We start from the raw sequence: 23,592 nt of genomic DNA, 5'->3' as shown, positions 1-23,592 counted from the left end.
AACGTGAAACTCCTTTACTGTGTCAAGTTTCAAGAAGCTAGCACAAACCGTGTTTGGTTTAGAGTTCCAAATACATGTATCAATATAGGAGAAAACAGAGTGAAACGCCAAAATTCAAACTGTTACTGGAAATGAACGCTTTAACATAGAAGAACGAAATTTGGGGAACCAAATGGGCTTAGTGTACTGATCATTACCTGAAAGTATCATCCAGTTTGGGTTAAAAAATAGTTGCTGAGATTTCTGGAGACTCGCAATTTTGGGAAGCTTGGCAACCCCTTTCAATGAAAGTGTTTCTCCTCAGTCACTGCTGAGTGCTACATCAAGAGGAAACAGAACATAGATATAGAACGTGAAACTGCTTTACTGTGTCAAGTTTCAAGAAGCTAGCACCAACCGTGTTTGGTTTAGAGTTGCAAATACATCTATCAATATAGGAGAAAACAGAGTGAAACGCCAAAATCAAACTGTTACTGGAAACGAACGCTTCAACATAGAAGAACGAAATTTGGGGAACACAGTGGGCTTAGCGTACTCATCATTACCTGAAAGCAACATCAAGTTTGGGTGAAAAAATAGATGCTGAGATTTCTGGAGACTCGTAATTTTTGGAAGCTTGGCAACCCCTTTCAATGAAAGTGTTTCTCCCCAGTCACTGCTTAGGGCTACATCAAGAGGAGACAGAACATAGAGATAGAACGTGAAACTGCATTACTGTGTCAAGTTTCAAGAAGCTAGCACAAACCGTGTTTGGTTTAGAGTTCCAAATACATCTATCAATATAGGAGAAAACAGAGTGAAACGCCAAAATTCAAACTGTTACTGGAAACGAACGCTTCAACATAGAAGAACGAAATTTGGGGAACCAAGTGGGCTTAGTGTACTGATCATTACCTGAAAGTATCATCCAGTTTGGGTTAAAAAATAGTTGCTGAGATTTCTGGAGACTCGCAATTTTGGGAAGCTTGGCAACCCCTTTCAATGAAAGTGTTTCTCCTCAGTCACTGCTGAGTGCTACATCGAAGAGGAAACAGAACATAGAGATAGAACGTGAAACTGCTTTACTGTGTCAAGTTTCAAGAAGCTAGCACAAACCATGTTTGGTTTAGAGTTCCAAATACATCTATCAATATAGGAGAAAACAGAGTGAAACGCCAAAATTCAAACTGTTACTGGAAACGAACGCTTCAACATAGAAGAACGAAATTTGGGGAACCCAGTGGGCTTAGCGTACTCATCATTACCTGAAAGTATCATCAAGTTTGGGTGAAAAAATAGATGCTGAGATTTCTGGAGACTCGTAATTTTTGGAAGCTTGGCAACCCCTTTCAATGAAAGTGTTTCTCCTCAGTCACTGCTTAGGGCTACATCAAGAGGAGACAGAACATAGAGATAGAACGTGAAACTGCTTTACTGTGTCAAGTATCAAGAAGCTAGCACAAACCGTGTTTGGGTTAGAGTTCCAAATACATCTATCAATATAGGAGAAAACAGAGTGAAACGCCAAAATTCAAACTGTTACTGGAAACGAACGCTTCAACATAGAAGAACGAAATTTGGGGAACCAAGTGGGCTTAGTGTACTGATCATTACCTGAAAGTATCATCCAGTATGGGTGAAATCATAGTTGCTGAGATTTCTGGAGACTCGTAATTTCTGGCAGCTTGGCAACCCCTTTCAATGAAAGTATTTCTCCCCAGTCACTGCTTAGGGCTACATCAAGAGGAAACAGAACATAGAGATAGAACGTGAAACTGCTTTAGTGTGTCAAGTTTCAAGAAGCTAGCACAAACCGTGTTTGATTTAGAGTTCCAAATACATCTGTCAGTATAGGAGAAAACAGAGTGAAACGCCAAAATTCAAACTGTTACTGGAAACGAACGCTTCAACATAGAAGAACGAAATTTGGCGAACCAAGTGGGCTTAGTGTACTGATCATTACCTGAAAGTATCATCAAGGTTGGGTGAAATCATAGTTGCTGAGATTTCTGGAGACTCGTAATTTCTGGGAGCTTGGCAACCCCTTTCAATGAAAGTATTTCTCCCCAGTCACTACTTAGGGCTACATCCAGACGAAACAGAACATAGAGATAGAACGTGAAAGTGCTTTATTGTGTCAAGTTTCAAGAAGCTAGCACAAACCGTGTTTGATTTAGAGTTCCAAATACATCTATCAATATAGGAGAAAACAGAGTAAAACGCCAAAATTCAAACTGTTACTGGAATCGAACGCTTCAACATAGAAGAACGAAATTTGGCGAACCAAGTGGGCTTAGTGTACTGATCATTACCTGAAAGTATCATCCAGGTTGGGTGAAATCATAGTTGCTGAGATTTCTGGAGACTCGTAATTTCTGGAAGCTTGGCAACCCCTGTCAATGAAAGTATTTCTCCCCAGTCACTGCTTAGGGCTACATCCAGAGGAAACAGAACATAGAGATAGAACGTGAAACTGCTTTACTGTGTCAAGTTTCAAGAAGCTAGCACAAACCGTGTTTGATTTAGAGTTCCAAATACATCTGTCAGTATAGGAGAAAACAGAGTGAAACGCCAAAATTCAAACAGTTACTGGAAGCGAACGCTTCAACATAAAAGAACGAAATTTGAGGAACCAAGTGAGCTTAGTGTACTGATCATTACCTGAAAGTATCATCCAGTTTGGGTTAAAAAATAGTTGCTGAGATTTCTGGAGACTCGCAATTTTGGGAAGAATGGCAACCCCTTTCAATGAAAGTGTTTCTCCTCAGTCACTGCTGAGTGCTACATCAAGAGGAAACAGAACATAGAGATAGAACGTGAAACTGCTTTACTGTGTCAAGTTTCAAGAAGCTAGCACAAACCGTGTTTGGTTTAGAGTTCCAAATACATCTATCAATATAGGAGAAAACAGAGTGAAACGCCAAAATTCAAACAGTTACTGGAAGCGAACGCTTCAACATAAAAGAACGAAATTTGGGGAACCAAGTGAGCTTAGTGTACTGATCATTACCTGAAAGTATCATCCAGTTTGGGTTAAAAAATAGTTGCTGAGATTTCTGGAGACTCGCAATTTTGGGAAGCTTGGCAACCCCTTTCAATGAAAGTGTTTCTCCTCAGTCACTGCTGAGTGCTACATCAAGAGGAAACAGAACATAGAGATAGAACGTGAAACTGCTTTATTGTGTCAAGTTTCAAGAAGCTAGCACAAACCGTGTTTGATTTAGAGTTCCAAATACATCTATCAATATAGGAGAAAACAGAATGAAACACCAAAATTCAAACTGTTACTGGAAACGAACGCTTCAACATAGAAGAACGAAATTTGTGGAACCAATTGAGCTTAGTGTACTGGTCATTACCTGAAAGTATCATCCAGTTTGGGTGAAAACAGGTTTGCTGAGATTTGTAGAGACTCGCAATTTTGGGAAGCTTGGCAACCCCTTTCAATTAAAGTGTTTCTCCTCACTCACTCTGAGTGCTACAGCAAGAGGAAACAAAACATAGAGATAGAACGTGAAACTCCTTTACTGTGTCAAGTTTAAAGAAGCTAGCACAAACCGTGTTTGATTTAGAGTTCCAAATACATCTATCAATATAGGAGAAAACAGAGTGAAACGCCAAAATTCAAACTGTTACTGGAAACGAACGCTTCAACATAGAAGAACGAAATTTTGGGAACCCAGTGGTGTTAGCTTACTCATCATTACCTGAAAGTATCATCCAGTTTGGGTGAAAAAATAGATGCTGAGATTTCTGGAGACTCGTAATTTTTGGAAGCTTGGCAACCCCTTTCAATGAAAGTGTTTCTCCCCAGTCACTGCTTAGGGCTAAATCAAGAGGAGACAGAACATAGAGATAGAACTTGAAACTGCTTTATTGGGTCAAGTTTCAAGAAGCTAGCACAAACCGTGTTTGATTTAGAGTTCCAAATACATCTATCAATATAGGAGAAAACAGAGTAAAACGCCAAAATTCAAACTGTTACTGGAAACGAACGCTTCAACATAGAAGAACGAAATTTGGCGAACCAAGTGGGCTTAGTGTACTGATCATTACCTGAAAGTATCATCCAGTTTGGGTGAAATCATAGTTGCTGAGATTTCTGGAGACTCGTAATTTCTGGAAGCTTGGCAACCCCTTTCAATGAAAGTGTTTCTCCTCAGTCACTGCTGAGTGCTACATCAAGAGGAAAGAAAACATAGAGATAGAACTTGAAACTGCTTTACTGTGTCAAGTTTCAAGAAGCTAGCACAAACCGTGTTTGACTTAGAGTTCGAAATACATCTGTCAGTATAGGAGAAAACAGAGTGAAACGCCAAAATTCAAACAGTTACTGGAAGTGAACGCTTCAACATAAAAGAACGAAATTTGGGGAACCAAGTGAGCTTAGTGTACTGATCATTACCTGAAAGTATCATCCAGTTTGGGTGAAAAAATAGTTGCTGAGATTTCTGGAGACTCGCAGTTTTGGGGAGCTTGGCAACCCCTTTCAATGAAAGTGTTTCTCCTCAGTCACTGCTGAGTGCTACATCAAGAGGAAACAGAACATAGAGATAGAACGTGAAACTGCTTCACTGTGTCAAGTTTCAAGAAGCTAGCACAAACCGTGTTTGGTTTAGAGTTCCAAATACATCTATCAATATAGGAGAAAACAGAGTGAAACGCCAAAATTCAAACTGTTACTGGAAACGAACGCTTCAACATAGAAGAACGAAATTTTGGGAACCCAGTGGGCTTAGCGTACTCATCATTACCTGAAAGTATCATCCAGTTTGGGTGAAAAAATAGATGCTGAGATTTCTGGAGACTCGTAATTTTTGGAATCTTGGCAACCCCTTTCAATGAAAGTGTTTCTCCCCAGTCACTGCTTAGGGCTACATCAAGAGGAGACAGAACATAGAGATAGAACTTGAAACTGCTTTATTGTGTCAAGTTTCAAGAAGCTAGCACAAACTGTGTTTGATTTAGAGTTCCAAATACATCTATCAATATAGGAGAAAACAGAGTAAAACGCCAAAATTCAAACTGTTACTGGAATCGAACGCTTCAACATAGAAGAACGAAATTTGGCGAACCAAGTGGGCTTAGTGTACTGATCATTACCTGAAAATATCATCCAGTATGGGTGAAATCATAGTTGCTGAGATTTCTGGAGACTCGTAATTTCTGGAAGCTTGGCAACCCCTTTCAATGAAAGTATTTCTCCCCAGTCACTGCTTAGGGCTACATCAAGAGGAAACAGAACATAGAGATAGAACGTGAAAGTGCTTTACTGTGTCAAGTTTCAAGAAGCTAGCACAAACCGTGTTTGATTTAGAGTTCCAAATACATCTGTCAGTATAGGAGAAAACAGAGTGAAACGCCAAAATTCAAACTGTTACTGGAAACGAACGCTTCAACATAGAATAACGAAATTTGGCGAACCAAGTGGGCTTAGTGTACTGATCATTACCTGAAAGTATCATCAAGGTTGGGTGAAATCATAGTTGCTGAGATTTCTGGAGACTCGTAATTTCTGGAAGCTTGGCAACACCTTTCAATGAAAGTATTTCTCCCCAGTCACTACTTAGGGCTACATCCAGAGGAAACAGAACATAGAGATAGAACGTGAAAGTGCTTTACTGTGTCAAGTTTCAAGAAGCTAGCACAAACCGTGTTTGGTTTAGAGTTCTAAATACATCTATCAATATAGGAGAAAACAGAGTGAAACGCCAAAATTCAAACTGTTACTGGAAACGAACGCTTCAACATAGAAGAACGAAATTTGGCGAACCAAGTGGGCTTAGTGTACTGATCATTACCTGAAAGTATCATCCAGTATGGGTGAAATCATATTTGCTGAGATTTCTGGAGACTCGTAATTTCTGGAAGCTTGGCAACCCCTTTCAATGAAAGTATTTCTCCCCAGTCACTGCTTAGGGCTACATCCAGAGGAAACAGAACATAGAGATAGAACGTGAAACTGCTTTACTGTGTCAAGTTTCAAAAAGCTAGCACAAACCGTGTTTGGTTTAGAGTTCCAAATACATCTGTCAGTATAGGAGAAAACAGAGTGAAACGCCAAAATTCAAACAGTTACTGGAAGCGAACGCTTCAAAATAAAAGAACGAAATTTGGGGAACCAAGTGAGCTTAGTGTACTGATCATTACCTGAAAGTATCATCCAGTTTGGGTTAAAAAATAGTTGCTGAGATTTCTGGAGACTCGCAATTTTGGGAAGCTTGGCAACCCCTTTCAATGAAAGTGTTTCTCCTCAGTCACTGCTGAGTGCTACATCAAGAGGAAACAGAACATAGAGATAGAACGTGAAACTGCTTTATTGTGTCAAGTTTCAAGAAGCTAGCACAAACCGTGTTTGATTTAGAGTTCCAAATACATCTATCAATATAGGAGAAAACAGAATGAAACACCAAAATTCAAACTGTTACTGGAAACGAACGCTTCAACATAGAAGAACGAAATTTGTGGAACCAATTGAGCTTAGTGTACTGGTCATTACCTGAAAGTATCATCCAGTTTGGGTGAAAACAGGTTTGCTGAGATTTGTAGAGACTCGCAATTTTGGGAAGCTTGGCAACCCCTTTCAATTAAAGTGTTTCTCCTCACTCACTCTGAGTGCTACAGCAAGAGGAAACAAAACATAGAGATAGAACGTGAAACTCCTTTACTGTGTCAAGTTTAAAGAAGCTAGCACAAACCGTGTTTGATTTAGAGTTCCAAATACATCTATCAATATAGGAGAAAACAGAGTGAAACGCCAAAATTCAAACTGTTACTGGAAACGAACGCTTCAACATAGAAGAACGAAATTTGGGGAACCAAGTGGGCTTAGTGTACTGATCATTACCTGAAAGTATCATCCAGGTTGGGTGAAAAAATAGTTGCTGTGATTTTTGGACACTCGTAATTTTTGGAAGCTTGGCAACCCCTTTCAATGTAAGTGTTTCTCCCCAGTCACTGCTTAGGGCTACATCAAGAGGAGACAGAACATAGAGATAGAACGTGAAACTGCATTACTGTGTCAAGTTTCAAGAAGCTAGCACAAACCGTGTTTGGTTTAGAGTTCCAAATACATCTATCAATATAGGAGAAAACAGAGTGAAACGCCAAAATTCAAACTGTTACTGGAAACGAACGCTTCAACATAGAAGAACGAAATTTGGGGAACCAAGTGGGCTTAGTGTACTGATCATTACCTGAAAGTATCATCCAGTTTGGGTTAAAAAATAGTTGCTGAGATTTCTGGAGACACGCAATTTTGGGAAGCTTGGCAACCCCTTTCAATGAAAGTGTTTCTCCTCAGTCACTGCTGAGTGCTACATCGAAGAGGAAACAGAACATAGAGATAGAACGTGAAACTGCTTTACTGTGTCAAGTTTCAAGAAGCTAGCACAAACCGTGTTTGGTTTAGAGTTCCAAATACATCTATCAATATAGGAGAAAACAGAGTGAAACGCCAAAATTCAAACTGTTACTGGAAACGAACGCTTCAACATAGAAGAACGAAATTTGGGGAACCCAGTGGGCTTAGCGTACTCATCATTACCTGAAAGTATCATCAAGTTTGGGTGAAAAAATAGATGCTGGGATTTCTGGAGACTCGTAATTTTTGGAAGCTTGGCAACCCCTTTCAATGAAAGTGTTTCTCCTCAGTCACTGCTTAGGGCTACATCAAGAGGAGACAGAACATAGAGATAGAACGTGAAACTGCTTTACTGTGTCAAGTTTCAAGAAGCTAGCACAAACCGTGTTTGGTTTAGAGTTCCAAATACATCTATCAATGTAGGAGAAAACAGAGTGAAACGCCAAAATTCAAACTGTTACTGGAAACAAACGCTTCAACATAGAAGAACGAAATTTTGGGAACCCAGTGGTCTTAGCTTACTCATCATTACCTGAAAGTATCATCCAGTTTGGGTGAAAAAATAGATGCTGAGATTTCTGGAGACTCGTAATTTTTGGAAGCTTGGCAACCCCTTTCAATGAAAGTGTTTCTCCCCAGTCACTGCTTAGGGCTAAATCAAGAGGAGACAGAACATAGAGATAGAACTTGAAACTGCTATATTGTGTCAAGTTTCAAGAAGCTAGCACAAACCGTGTTTGATTTAGAGTTCCAAATACATCTATCAATATAGGAGAAAACAGAGTAAAACGCCAAAATTCAAACTGTTACTGGAAACGAACGCTTCAACATAGAAGAACGAAATTTGGCGAACCAAGTGGGCTTAGTGTACTGATCATTACCTGAAAGTATCATCCAGTTTGGGTGAAATCATAGTTGCTGAGATTTCTGGAGATTCGTAATTTCTGGAAGCTTGGCAACCCCTTTCAATGAAAGTGTTTCTCCTCAGTCACTGCTGAGTGCTACATCAAGAGGAAAGAAAACATAGAGATAGAACTTGAAACTGCTTTACTGTGTCAAGTTTCAAGAAGCTAGCACAAACCGTGTTTGACTTAGAGTTCGAAATACATCTGTCAGTATAGGAGAAAACAGAGTGAAACGCCAAAATTCAAACAGTTACTGGAAGTGAACGCTTCAACATAAAAGAACGAAATTTGGGGAACCAAGTGAGCTTAGTGTACTGATCATTACCTGAAAGTATCATCCAGTTTGGGTGAAAAAATAGTTGCTGAGATTTCTGGAGACTCGCAGTTTTGGGGAGCTTGGCAACCCCTTTCAATGAAAGTGTTTCTCCTCAGTCACTGCTGAGTGCTACATCAAGAGGAAACAGAACATAGAGATAGAACGTGAAACTGCTTTACTGTGTCAAGTTTCAAGAAGCTAGCACAAACCGTGTTTGGTTTAGAGTTCCAAATACATCTATCAATATAGGAGAAAACAGAGTGAAACGCCAAAATTCAAACTGTTACTGGAAACGAACGCTTCAACATAGAAGAACGAAATTTTGGGAACCCAGTGGGCTTAGCGTACTCATCATTACCTGAAAGTATCATCCAGTTTGGGTGAAAAAATAGATGCTGAGATTTCTGGAGACTCGTAATTTTTGGAAGCTTGGCAACCCCTTTCAATGAAAGTGTTTCTCCCCAGTCACTGCTTAGGGCTACATCAAGAGGAGACAGAACATAGAGATAGAACTTGAAACTGCTTTATTGTGTCAAGTTTCAAGAAGCTAGCACAAACTGTGTTTGATTTAGAGTTCCAAATACATCTATCAATATAGGAGAAAACAGAGTAAAACGCCAAAATTCAAACTGTTACTGGAATCGAACGCTTCAACATAGAAGAACGAAATTTGGCGAACCAAGTGGGCTTAGTGTACTGATCATTACCTGAAAGTATCATCCAGTATGGGTGAAATCATAGTTGCTGAGATTTCTGGAGACTCGTAATTTCTGGAAGCTTGGCAACCCCTTTCAATGAAAGTATTTCTCCCCAGTCACTGCTTAGGGCTACATCAAGAGGAAACAGAACATAGAGATAGAACGTGAAAGTGCTTTACTGTGTCAAGTTTCAAGAAGCTAGCACAAACCATGTTTGATTTAGAGTTCCAAATACATCTGTCAGTATAGGAGAAAACAGAGTGAAACGCCAAAATTCAAACTGTTACTGGAAACGAACGCTTCAACATAGAATAACGAAATTTGGCGAACCAAGTGGGCTTAGTGTACTGATCATTACCTGAAAGTATCATCAAGGTTGGGTGAAATCATAGTTGCTGAGATTTCTGGAGACTCGTAATTTCTGGAAGCTTGGCAACACCTTTCAATGAAAGTATTTCTCCCCAGTCACTACTTAGGGCTACATCCAGAGGAAACAGAACATAGAGATAGAACGTGAAAGTGCTTTACTGTGTCAAGTTTCAAGAAGCTAGCACAAACCGTGTTTGGTTTAGAGTTCCAAATACATCTATCAATATAGGAGAAAACAGAGTGAAACGCCAAAATTCAAACTGTTACTGGAAACGAACGCTTCAACATAGAAGAACGAAATTTGGCGAACCAAGTGGGCTTAGTGTACTGATCATTACCTGAAAGTATCATCCAGTATGGGTGAAATCATAGTTGCTGAGATTTCTGGAGACTCGTAATTTCTGGAAGCTTGGCAACCCCTTTCAATGAAAGTATTTCTCCCCAGTCACTGCTTAGGGCTACATCCAGAGGAAACAGAACATAGAGATAGAACGTGAAACTGCTTTACTGTGTCAAGTTTCAAGAAGCTAGCACAAACCGTGTTTGGTTTAGAGTTCCAAATACATCTGTCAGTATAGGAGAAAACAGAGTGAAACGCCAAAATTCAAACAGTTACTGGAAGCGAACGCTTCAAAATAAAAGAACGAAATTTGGGGAACCAAGTGAGCTTAGTGTACTGATCATTACCTGAAAGTATCATCCAGTTTGGGTTAAAAAATAGTTGCTGAGATTTCTGGAGACTCGCAATTTTGGGAAGCTTGGCAACCCCTTTCAATGAAAGTGTTTCTCCTCAGTCACTGCTGAGTGCTACATCAAGAGGAAACAGAACATAGAGATAGAACGTGAAACTGCTTTAGTGTGTCAAGTTTCAAGAAGCTAGCACAAACCGTGTTTGATTTAGAGTTCCAAATACATCTATCAATATAGGAGAAAACAGAATGAAACACCAAAATTCAAACTGTTACTGGAAACGAACGCTTCAACATAGAAGAACGAAATTTGTGGAACCAATTGAGCTTAGTGTACTGGTCATTACCTGAAAGTATCATCCAGTTTGGGTGAAAACAGGTTTGCTGAGATTTGTAGAGACTCGCAATTTTGGGAAGCTTGGCAACCCCTTTCAATTAAAGTGTTTCTCCTCACTCACTCTGAGTGCTACAGCAAGAGGAAACAAAACATAGAGATAGAACGTGAAACTCCTTTACTGTGTCAAGTTTAAAGAAGCTAGCACAAACCGTGTTTGATTTAGAGTTCCAAATACATCTATCAATATAGGAGAAAACAGAGTGAAACGCCAAAATTCAAACTGTTACTGGAAACGAACGCTTCAACATAGAAGAACAAAATTTGGGGAACCAAGTGGGCTTAGTGTACTGATCATTACCTGAAAGTATCATCCAGGTTGGGTGAAAAAATAGTTGCTGTGATTTTTGGACACTCGTAATTTTTGGAAGCTTGGCAACCCCTTTCAATGTAAGTGTTTCTCCCCAGTCACTGCTTAGGGCTACATCAAGAGGAGACAGAACATAGAGATAGAACGTGAAACTGCATTACTGTGTCAAGTTTCAAGAAGCTAGCACAAACCGTGTTTGGTTTAGAGTTCCAAATACATCTATCAATATAGGAGAAAACAGAGTGAAACGCCAAAATTCAAACTGTTACTGGAAACGAACGCTTCAACATAGAAGAACGAAATTTTGGGAACCCAGTGGTCTTAGCTTACTCATCATTACCTGAAAGTATCATCCAGTTTGGGTGAAAAAATAGATGCTGAGATTTCTGGAGACTCGTAATTTTTGGAAGCTTGGCAACCCCTTTCAATGAAAGTGTTTCTCCCCAGTCACTGCTTAGGGCTAAATCAAGAGGAGACAGAACATAGAGATAGAACTTGAAACTGCTTTATTGTGTCAAGTTTCAAGAAGCTAGCACAAACCGTGTTTGATTTAGAGTTCCAAATACATCTATCAATATAGGAGAAAACAGAGTAAAACGCCAAAATTCAAACTGTTACTGGAAACGAACGCTTCAACATAGAAGAACGAAATTTGGCGAACCAAGTGGGCTTAGTGTACTGATCATTACCTGAAAGTATCATCCAGTTTGGGTGAAATCATAGTTGCTGAGATTTCTGGAGACTCGTAATTTCTGGAAGCTTGGCAACGCCTTTCAATGAAAGTGTTTCTCCTCAGTCACTGCTGAGTGCTACATCAAGAGGAAAGAAAACATAGAGATAGAACTTGAAACTGCTTTACTGTGTCAAGTTTCAAGAAGCTAGCACAAACCGTGTTTGACTTAGAGTTCGAAATACATCTGTCAGTATAGGAGAAAACAGAGTGAAACGCCAAAATCAAACTGTTACTGGAAACGAACGCTTCAACATAGAAGAACGAAATTTGGGGAACACAGTGGGCTTAGCGTACTCATCATTACCTGAAAGTAACATCAAGTTTGGGTGAAAAAATAGATGCTGAGATTTCTGGAGACTCGTAATTTTTGGAAGCTTGGCAACCCCTTTCAATGAAAGTGTTTCTCCCCAGTCACTGCTTAGGGCTACATCAAGAGGAGACAGAACATAGAGATAGAACGTGAAACTGCATTACTGTGTCAAGTTTCAAGAAGCTAGCACAAACCGTGTTTGGTTTAGAGTTCCAAATACATCTATCAATATAGGAGAAAACAGAGTGAAACGCCAAAATTCAAACTGTTACTGGAAACGAACGCTTCAACATAGAAGAACGAAATTTGGGGAACCCAGTGGGCTTATCGTACTCATCATTACCTGAAAGTATCATCAAGTTTGGGTGAAAAAATAGATGCTGAGATTTCTGGAGACTCGTAATTTTTGGAAGCTTGGCAACCCCTTTCAATGAAAGTGTTTCTCCTCAGTCACTGCTTAGGGCTACATCAAGAGGAGACAGAACATAGAGATAGAACGTGAAACTGCTTTACTGTGTCAAGTTTCAAGAAGCTAGCACAAACCGTGTTTGGGTTAGAGTTCCAAATACATCTATCAATATAGGAGAAAACAGAGTGAAACGCCAAAATTCAAACTGTTACTGGAAACGAACGCTTCAACATAGAAGAACGAAATTTGGGGAACCCAGTGGGCTTAGCGTACTCATCATTACCTGAAAGTATCATCCAGTATGGGTGAAATCATAGTTGCTGAGATTTCTGGCGACTCGTAATTTCTGGCAGCTTGGCAACCCCTTTCAATGAAAGTATTTCTCCCCAGTCACTGCTTAGGGCTACATCAAGAGGAAACAGAACATAGAGATAGAACGTGAAACTACTTTAGTGTGTCAAGTTTCAAGAAGCTAGCACAAACCGTGTTTGATTTAGAGTTCCAAATACATCTGTCAGTATAGGAGAAAACAGAGTGAAACGCCAAAATTCAAACTGTTACTGGAAACGAACGCTTCAACATAGAAGAACGAAATTTGGCGAACCAAGTGGGCTTAGTGTACTGATCATTACCTGAAAGTATCATCAAGGTTGGGTGAAATCATAGTTGCTGAGATTTCTGGAGACTCGTAATTTCTGGAAGCTTGGCAACCCCTTTCAATGAAAGTATTTCTCCCCAGTCACTACTTAGGGCTACATCCAGACGAAACAGAACATAGAGATAGAACGTGAAAGTGCTTTATTGTGTCTAGTTTCAAGAAGCTAGCACAAACCGTGTTTGATTTAGAGTTCCAAATACATCTATCAATATAGGAGAAAACAGAGTAAAACGCCAAAATTCAAACTGTTACTGGAATCGAACGCTTCAACATAGAAGAACGAAATTTGGCGAACCAAGTGGGCTTAGTGTACTGATCATTACCTGAAAGTATCATCCAGGTTGGGTGAAATCATAGTTGCTGAGATTTCTGGAGACTCGTAATTTCTGGAAGCTTGGCAACGCCTGTCAATGAAAGTATTTCTCCCCAGTCACTGCTTAGGGCTACATCCAGAGGAAACAGAACATAGAGATAGAACGTGAAACTGCTTTACTGTGTCAAGTTTCAAGAAGCTAGCACAAACCGTGTTTGATTTAGAGTTCCAAATACATCTGTCAGTATAGGAGAAAACAGAGTGAAACGCCAAAATTCAAACAGTTACTGGAAGCGAACGCTTCAACATAAAAGAACGAAATTTGGGGAACCAAGTGAGCTTAGTGTACTGATCATTACCTGAAAGTATCATCCAGTTTGGGTTAAAAAATAGTTGCTGAGATTTCTGGAGACTCGCAATTTTGGGAAGCATGGCAACCCCTTTCAATGAAAGTGTTTCTCCTCAGTCACTGCTGAGTGCTACATCAAGAGGAAACAGAACATAGAGATAGAACGTGAAACTGCTTTACTGTGTCAAGTTTCAAGAAGCTAGCACAAACCGTGTTTGGTTTAGAGTTCCAAATACATCTATCAATATAGGAGAAAACAGAGTGAAACGCCAAAATTCAAACAGTTACTGGAAGCGAACGCTTCAACATAAAAGAACGAAATTTGGGGAACCAAGTGAGCTTAGTGTACTGATCATTACCTGAAAGTATCATCCAGTTTGGGTTAAAAAATAGTTGCTGAGATTTCTGGAGACTCGCAATTTTGGGAAGCTTGGCAACCCCTTTCAATGAAAGTGTTTCTCCTCAGTCACTGCTGAGTGCTACATCAAGAGGAAACAGAACATAGAGATAGAACGTGAAACTGCTTTATTGTGTCAAGTTTCAAGAAGCTAGCACAAACCGTGTTTGATTTAGAGTTCCAAATACATCTATCAATATAGGAGAAAACAGAATGAAACACCAAAATTCAAACTGTTACTGGAAACGAACGCTTCAACATAGAAGAAAGAAATTTGGGGAACCAATTGAGCATAGTGTACTGGTCATTACCTGAAAGTATCATCCAGTTTGGGTGAAAACAGGTTTGCTGAGATTTGTAGAGACTCGCAATTTTGGGAAGCTTGGCAACCCCTTTCAATTAAAGTGTTTCTCCTCACTCACTCTGAGTGCTACAGCAAGAGGAAACAAAACATAGAGATAGAACGTGAAACTCCTTTACTGTGTCAAGTTTAAAGAAGCTAGCACAAACCGTGTTTGATTTAGAGTTCCAAATACATCTATCAATATAGGAGAAAACAGAGTGAAACGCCAAAATTCAAACTGTTACTGGAAACGAACGCTTCAACATAGAAGAACGAAATTTGGGGAACCAAGTGGGCTTAGTGTACTGATCATTACCTGAAAGTATCATCCAGGTTGGGTGAAAAAATAGTTGCTGTGATTTTTGGACACTCGTAATTTTTGGAAGCTTGGCAACCCCTTTCAATGTAAGTGTTTCTCCCCAGTCACTGCTTAGGGCTACATCAAGAGGAGACAGAACATAGAGATAGAACGTGAAACTGCATTACTGTGTCAAGTTTCAAGAAGCTAGCACAAACCGTGTTTGGTTTAGAGTTCCAAATACATCTATCAAAATAGGAGAAAACAGAGTGAAACGCCAAAATTCAAACTGTTACTGGAAACGAACGCTTCAACATAGAAGAACGAAATTTGGTGAACAAAGTGGGCTTAGTGTACTGATCATTACCTGAAAGTATCATCCAGTTTGGGTTAAAAAATAGTTGCTGAGATTTCTGGAGACTCACAATTTTGGGAAGCTTGGCAACCCCTTTCAATGAAAGTGTTTCTCCTCAGTCACTGCTTAGGGCTACATCGAAGAGGAAACAGAACATAGAGATAGAACGTGAAACTGCTTTACTGTGTCAAGTTTCAAGAAGCTAGCACAAACCGTGTTTGGTTTAGAGTTCCAAATACATCTATCAATATAGGAGAAAACAGAGTGAAACGCCAAAATTCAAACTGTTACTGGAAACGAACGCTTCAACATAGAAGAAAGAAATTTGGGGAACCAAGTGGGCTTAGTGTACTGATCATTACCTGAAAGTATCATCCAGTTTGGGTGAAATCATAGTTGCTGAGATTTCTGGAGACTCGTAATTTCTGGAAGCTTGGCAACCTCTGTCAATGAAAGTATTTTTCCCCAGTCACTGCTTAGGGCTACATCCAGAGGAAACAGAACATAGTGATAGAACGTGAAACTGCTTTACTGTGTCAAGTTTCAAGAAGCTAGCACAAACCGTGTTTGACTTAGAGTTCGAAATACATCTGTCAGTATAGGAGAAAACAGAGTGAAACGACAAAATTCAAACAGTTACTGGAAGTGAACGCTTCAACATAAAAGAACGAAATTTGGGGAACCAAGTGAGCTTAGTGTACTGATCATTACCTGAAAGTATCATCCAGTTTGGGTGAAAAAATAGTTGCTGAGATTTCTGGAGACTCGCAGTTTTGGGGAGCTTGGAACCCCTTGCAATGAAAGTGTTTCTCCTCAGTCACTGCTGAGTGCTACATCAAGAGGAAACAGAACATAGAGATAGAACGTGAAACTGCTTTACTGTGTCAAGTTTCAAGAAGCTAGCACAAACCGTGTTTGGTTTAGAGTTCCAAATACATCTATCAATATAGGAGAAAACAGAGTGAAACGCCAAAATTCAAACTGTTACTGGAAACGAACGCTTCAACATAGAAGAACGAAATTTTGGGAAACCAGTGGGCTTAGTGTACTCATCATTACCTGAAAGTATCATCCAGATTGGGTGAAAAAATAGATGCTGAGATTTCTGGAGACTCGTAATTTTTGGAAGCTTGGCAACCCCTTTCAATGAAAGTGTTTCTCCCCAGTCACTGCTTAGGGCTACATCAAGAGGAGACAGAACATAGAGATAGAACTTGAAACTGCTTTATTGTGTCAAGTTTCAAGAAGCTAGCACAAACCGTGTTTGATTTAGAGTTCCAAATACATCTATCAATATAGGAGAAAACAGAGTAAAACGCCAAAATTCAAACTGTTACTGGAATCGAACGCTTCAACATAGAAGAACGAAATTTGGCGAACCAAGTGGGCTTAGTGTACTGATCATTACCTGAAAGTATCATCCAGTATGGGTGAAATCATAGTTGCTGAGATTTCTGGAGACTCCTAATTTCTGGAAGCTTGGCAACCCCTTTCAATGAAAGTATTTCTCCCCAGTCACTGCTTAGGGCTACATCAAGAGGAAACAGAACATAGAGATAGAACGTGAAACTGCTTTAGTGTGTCAAGTTTCAAGAAGCTAGCACAAACCGTGTTTGATTTAGAGTTCCAAATACATCTGTCAGTATAGGAGAAAACAGAGTGAAACGCCAAAATTCAAACTGTTACTGGAAACGAACGCTTCAACATAGAATAACGAAATTTGGCGAACCAAGTGGGCTTAGTGTACTGATCATTACCTGAAAGTATCATCAAGGTTGGGTGAAATCATAGTTGCTGAGATTTCTGGAGACTCGTAATTTCTGGAAGCTTGGCAACCCCTTTCAATGAAAGTATTTCTCCCCAGTCACTACTTAGGGCTACATCCAGAGGAAACAGAACATAGAGATAGAACGTGAAAGTGCTTTACTGTGTCAAGTTTCAAGAAGCTAGCACAAACCGTGTTTGGTTTAGAGTTCCAAATACATCTATCAATATAGGAGAAAACAGAGTGAAACGCCAAAATTCAAACTGTTACTGGAAACGAACGCTTCAACATAGAAGAACGAAATTTGGCGAACCAAGTGGGATTAGTGTACTGATCATTACCTGAAAGTATCATCCAGTATGGGTGAAATCATAGTTGCTGAGATTTCTGGAGACTCGTAATTTCTGGAAGCTTGGCAACCCCTTTCAATGAAAGTATTTCTCCCCAGTCACTGCTTAGGGCTACATCCAGAGGAAACAGAACATAGAGATAGAACGTGAAACTGCTTTACTGTGTCAAGTTTCAAGAAGCTAGCACAAACCGTGTTTGGTTTAGAGTTCCAAATACATCTGTCAGTATAGGAGAAAACAGAGTGAAACGCCAAAATTCAAACAGTTACTGGAAGCGAACGCTTCAACATAAAAGAACGAAATTTGGGGAACCAAGTGAGCTTAGTTTACTGATCATTACCTGAAAGTATCATCCAGTTTGGGTTAAAAAATAGTTGCTGAGATTTCTGGAGACTCGCAATTTTGGGAAGCTTGGCAACCCCTTTCAATGAAAGTGTTTCTCCTCAGTCACTGCTGAGTGCTACATCAAGAGGAAACAGAACATAGATATAGAACGTGAAACTGCTTTACTGTGTCAAGTTTCAAGAAGCTAGCACCAACCGTGTTTGGTTTAGAGTTCCAAATACATCTATCAATATAGGAGAAAACAGAGTGAAACGCCAAAATCAAACTGTTACTGGAAACGAACGCTTCAACATAGAAGAACGAAATTTGGGGAACACAGTGGGCTTAGCGTACTCATCATTACCTGAAAGTATCATCCAGTTTGGGTTAAAAAATAGTTGCTGAGATTTCTGGAGACTCGCAATTTTGGGAAGCTTGGCAACCCCTTTCAATGAAAGTGTTTCTCCTCAGTCACTGCTGAGTGCTACATCGAAGAGGAAACAGAACATAGAGATAGAACGTGAAACTGCTTTACTGTGTCAAGTTTCAAGAAGCTAGCACAAACCGTGTTTGGTTTAGAGTTCCAAATACATCTATCAATATAGGAGAAAACAGAGTGAAACGCCAAAATTCAAACTGTTACTGGAAACGAACGCTTCAACATAGAAGAACGAAATTTGGGGAACCAAGTGGGCTTAGTGTACTGATCATTACCTGAAAGTATCATCCAGTTTGGGTTAAAAAATAGTTGCTGAGATTTCTGGAGACTCGCAATTTTGGGAAGCTTGGCAACCCCTTTCAATGAAAGTGTTTCTCCTCAGTCACTGCTGAGTGCTACATCGAAGAGGAAACAGAACATAGAGATAGAACGTGAAACTGCTTTACTGTGTCAAGTTTCAAGAAGCTAGCACAAACCATGTTTGGTTTAGAGTTCCAAATACATCTATCAATATAGGAGAAAACAGAGTGAAACGCCAAAATTCAAACTGTTACTGGAAACGAACGCTTCAACATAGAAGAACGAAATTTGGGGAACCCAGTGGGCTTAGCGTACTCATCATTACCTGAAAGTATCATCAAGTTTGGGTGAAAAAATAGATGCTGAGATTTCTGGAGACTCGTAATTTTTGGAAGCTTGGCAACCCCTTTCAATGAAAGTGTTTCTCCTCAGTCACTGCTTAGGGCTACATCAAGAGGAGACAGAACATAGAGATAGAACGTGAAACTGCTTTACTGTGTCAAGTTTCAAGAAGCTAGCACAAACCGTGTTTGGGTTAGAGTTCCAAATACATCTATCAATATAGGAGAAAACAGAGTGAAACGCCAAAATTCAAACTGTTACTGGAAACGAACGCTTCAACATAGAAGAACGAAATTTGGGGAACCAAGTGGGCTTAGTGTACTGATCATTACCTGAAAGTATCATCCAGTATGGGTGAAATCATAGTTGCTGAGATTTCTGGAGACTCGTAATTTCTGGAAGCTTGGCAACCCCTTTCAATGAAAGTATTTCTCCCCAGTCACTGCTTAGGGCTACATCAAGAGGAAACAGAACATAGAGATAGAACGTGAAACTGCTTTAGTGTGTCAAGTTTCAAGAAGCTAGCACAAACCGTGTTTGATTTAGAGTTCCAAATACATCTGTCAGTATAGGAGAAAACAGAGTGAAACGCCAAAATTCAAACTGTTACTGGAAACGAACGCTTCAACATAGAAGAACGAAATTTGGCGAACCAAGTGGGCTTAGTGTACTGATCATTACCTGAAAGTATCATCAAGGTTGGGTGAAATCATAGTTGCTGAGATTTCTGGAGACTCGTAATTTCTGGAAGCTTGGCAACCCCTTTCAATGAAAGTATTTCTCCCCAGTCACTACTTAGGGCTACATCCAGAGGAAACAGAACATAGAGATAGAACGTGAAAGTGCTTTATTGTGTCAATTTCAAGAATCTAGCACAAACCGTGTTTGATTTAGAGTTCCAAATACATCTATCAATATAGGAGAAAACAGAGTAAAACGCCAAAATTCAAACTGTTACTGGAATCGAACGCTTCAACATAGAAGAACGAAATTTAGGGAACCAAGTGGGCTTAGTGTACTGATCATTACCTGAAAGTATCATCCAGGTTGGGTGAAATCATAGTTGCTGAGATTTCTGGAGACTCGTAATTTCTGGAAGCTTGGCAACCCCTGTCAATGAAAGTATTTCTCCCCAGTCACTGCTTAGGGCTACATCCAGAGGAAACAGAACATAGAGATAGAACGTGAAACTGCTTTACTGTGTCAAGTTTCAAGAAGCTAGCACAAACCTTGTTTGATTTAGAGTTCCAAATACATCTGTCAGTATAGGAGAAAACAGAGTGAAACGCCAAAATTCAAACAGTTACTGGAAGCGAACGCTTCAACATAAAAGAACGAAATTTGGGGAACCAAGTGAGCTTAGTGTACTGATCATTACCTGAAAGTATCATCCAGTTTGGGTTAAAAAATAGTTGCTGAGATTTCTGGAGACTCGCAAATTTGGGAAGCATGGCAACCCCTTTCAATGAAAGTGTTTCTCCTCAGTCACTGCTGAGTGCTACATCAAGAGGAAACAGAACATAGAGATAGAACGTGAAACTGCTTTACTGTGTCAAGTTTCACGAAGCTAGCACAAACCGTGTTTGGTTTAGAGTTCCAAATACATCTATCAATATAGGAGAAAACAGAGTGAAACGCCAAAATTCAAACAGTTACTGGAAGCGAACGCTTCAACATAAAAGAACGAAATTTGGGGAACCAAGTGAGCTTAGTGTACTGATCATTACCTGAAAGTATCATCCAGTTTGGGTTAAAAAATAGTTGCTGAGATTTCTGGAGACTCGCAATTTTGGGAAGCTTGGCAACCCCTTTCAATGAAAGTGTTTCTCCTCAGTCACTGCTGAGTGCTACATCAAGAGGAAACAGAACATAGAGATAGAACGTGAAACTGCTTTATTGTGTCAAGTTTCAAGAAGCTAGCACAAACCGTGTTTGATTTAGAGTTCCAAATACATCTATCAATATAGGAGAAAACAGAATGAAACACCAAAATTCAAACTGTTACTGGAAACGAACGCTTCAACATAGAAGAACGAAATTTGGGGAACCAATTGAGCTTAGTGTACTGGTCATTACCTGAAAGTATCATCCAGTTTGGGTGAAAACAGGTTTGCTGAGATTTGTAGAGACTCGCAATTTTGGGAAGCTTGGCAACCCCTTTCAATTAAAGTGTTTCTCCTCACTCACTCTGAGTGCTACAGCAAGAGGAAACAAAACATAGAGATAGAACGTGAAACTCCTTTACTGTGTCAAGTTTAAAGAAGCTAGCACAAACCGTGTTTGATTTAGAGTTCCAAATACATCTATCAATATAGGAGAAAACAGAGTGAAACGCCAAAATTCAAACTGTTACTGGAAACGAACGCTTCAACATAGAAGAACGAAATTTGGGGAACCAAGTGGGCTTAGTTTACTGATCATTACCTGAAAGTATCATCCAGGTTGGGTGAAAAAATAGTTGCTGTGATTTTTGGACACTCGTAATTTTTGGAAGCTTGGCAACCCCTTTCAATGTAAGTGTTTCTCCCCAGTCACTGCTTAGGGCTACATCAAGAGGAGACAGAACATAGAGATAGAACGTGAAACTGCATTACTGTGTCAAGTTTCAAGAAGCTAGCACAAACCGTGTTTGGTTTAGAGTTCCAAATACATCTATCAAAATAGGAGAAAACAGAGTGAAACGCCAAAATTCAAACTGTTACTGGAAACGAACGCTTCAACATAGAAGAAAGAAATTTGGGGAACCAAGTGGGCTTAGTGTACTGATCATTACCTGAAAGTATCATCCAGTTTGGGTGAAATCATAGTTGCTGAGATTTCTGGAGACTCGTAATTTCTGGAAGCTTGGCAACCTCTGTCAATGAAAGTATTTTTCCCCAGTCACTGCTTAGGGCTACATCCAGAGGAAACAGAACATAGTGATAGAACGTGAAACTGCTTTACTGTGTCAAGTTTCAAGAAGCTAGCACAAACCGTGTTTGACTTAGAGTTCGAAATACATCTGTCAGTATAGGAGAAAACAGAGTGAAACGACAAAATTCAAACAGTTACTGGAAGTGAACGCTTCAACATAAAAGAACGAAATTTGGGGAACCAAGTGAGCTTAGTGTACTGATCATTACCTGAAAGTATCATCCAGTTTGGGTGAAAAAATAGTTGCTGAGATTTCTGGAGACTCGCAGTTTTGGGGAGCTTGGCAACCCCTTGCAATGAAAGTGTTTCTCCTCAGTCACTGCTGAGTGCTACATCAAGAGGAAACAGAACATAGAGATAGAACGTGAAACTGCTTTACTGTGTCAAGTTTCAAGAAGCTAGCACAAACCGTGTTTGGTTTAGAGTTCCAAATACATCTATCAATATAGGAGAAAACAGAGTGAAACGCCAAAATTCAAACTGTTACTGGAAACGAACGCTTCAACATAGAAGAACGAAATTTTGGGAAACCAGTGGGCTTAGTGTACTCATCATTACCTGAAAGTATCATCCAGATTGGGTGAAAAAATAGATGCTGAGATTTCTGGAGACTCGTAATTTTTGGAAGCTTGGCAACCCCTTTCAATGAAAGTGTTTCTCCCCAGTCACTGCTTAGGGCTACATCAAGAGGAGACAGAACATAGAGATAGAACTTGAAACTGCTTTATTGTGTCAAGTTTCAAGAAGCTAGCACAAACCGTGTTTGATTTAGAGTTCCAAATACATCTATCAATATAGGAGAAAACAGAGTAAAACGCCAAAATTCAAACTGTTACTGGAATCGAACGCTTCAACATAGAAGAACGAAATTTGGCGAACCAAGTGGGCTTAGTGTACTGATCATTACCTGAAAGTATCATCCAGTATGGGTGAAATCATAGTTGCTGAGATTTCTGGAGACTCCTAATTTCTGGAAGCTTGGCAACCCCTTTCAATGAAAGTATTTCTCCCCAGTCACTGCTTAGGGCTACATCAAGAGGAAACAGAACATAGAGATAGAACGTGAAACTGCTTTAGTGTGTCAAGTTTCAAGAAGCTAGCACAAACCGTGTTTGATTTAGAGTTCCAAATACATCTGTCAGTATAGGAGAAAACAGAGTGAAACGCCAAAATTCAAACTGTTACTGGAAACGAACGCTTCAACATAGAATAACGAAATTTGGCGAACCAAGTGGGCTTAGTGTACTGATCATTACCTGAAAGTATCATCAAGGTTGGGTGAAATCATAGTTGCTGAGATTTCTGGAGACTCGTAATTTCTGGAAGCTTGGCAACCCCTTTCAATGAAAGTATTTCTCCCCAGTCACTACTTAGGGCTACATCCAGAGGAAACAGAACATAGAGATAGAACGTGAAAGTGCTTTACTGTGTCAAGTTTCAAGAAGCTAGCACAAACCGTGTTTGGTTTAGAGTTCCAAATACATCTATCAATATAGGAGAAAACAGAGTGAAACGCCAAAATTCAAACTGTTACTGGAAACGAACGCTTCAACATAGAAGAACGAAATTTGGCGAACCAAGTGGGATTAGTGTACTGATCATTACCTGAAAGTATCATCCAGTATGGGTGAAATCATAGTTGCTGAGATTTCTGGAGACTCGTAATTTCTGGAAGCTTGGCAACCCCTTTCAATGAAAGTATTTCTCCCCAGTCACTGCTTAGGGCTACATCCAGAGGAAACAGAACATAGAGATAGAACGTGAAACTGCTTTACTGTGTCAAGTTTCAAGAAGCTAGCACAAACCGTGTTTGGTTTAGAGTTCCAAATACATCTGTCAGTATAGGAGAAAACAGAGTGAAACGCCAAAATTCAAACAGTTACTGGAAGCGAACGCTTCAACATAAAAGAACGAAATTTGGGGAACCAAGTGAGCTTAGTTTACTGATCATTACCTGAAAGTATCATCCAG

This window comes from Spermophilus citellus (genome assembly GCF_964194105.1).
Source record: "Spermophilus citellus genome assembly, chromosome: 1".
Taxonomy (NCBI): domain Eukaryota; kingdom Metazoa; phylum Chordata; class Mammalia; order Rodentia; family Sciuridae; genus Spermophilus; species Spermophilus citellus.
The sequence above is the reverse complement of the archived record's forward strand: the minus strand, read 5'-3'. Positions refer to the sequence as shown.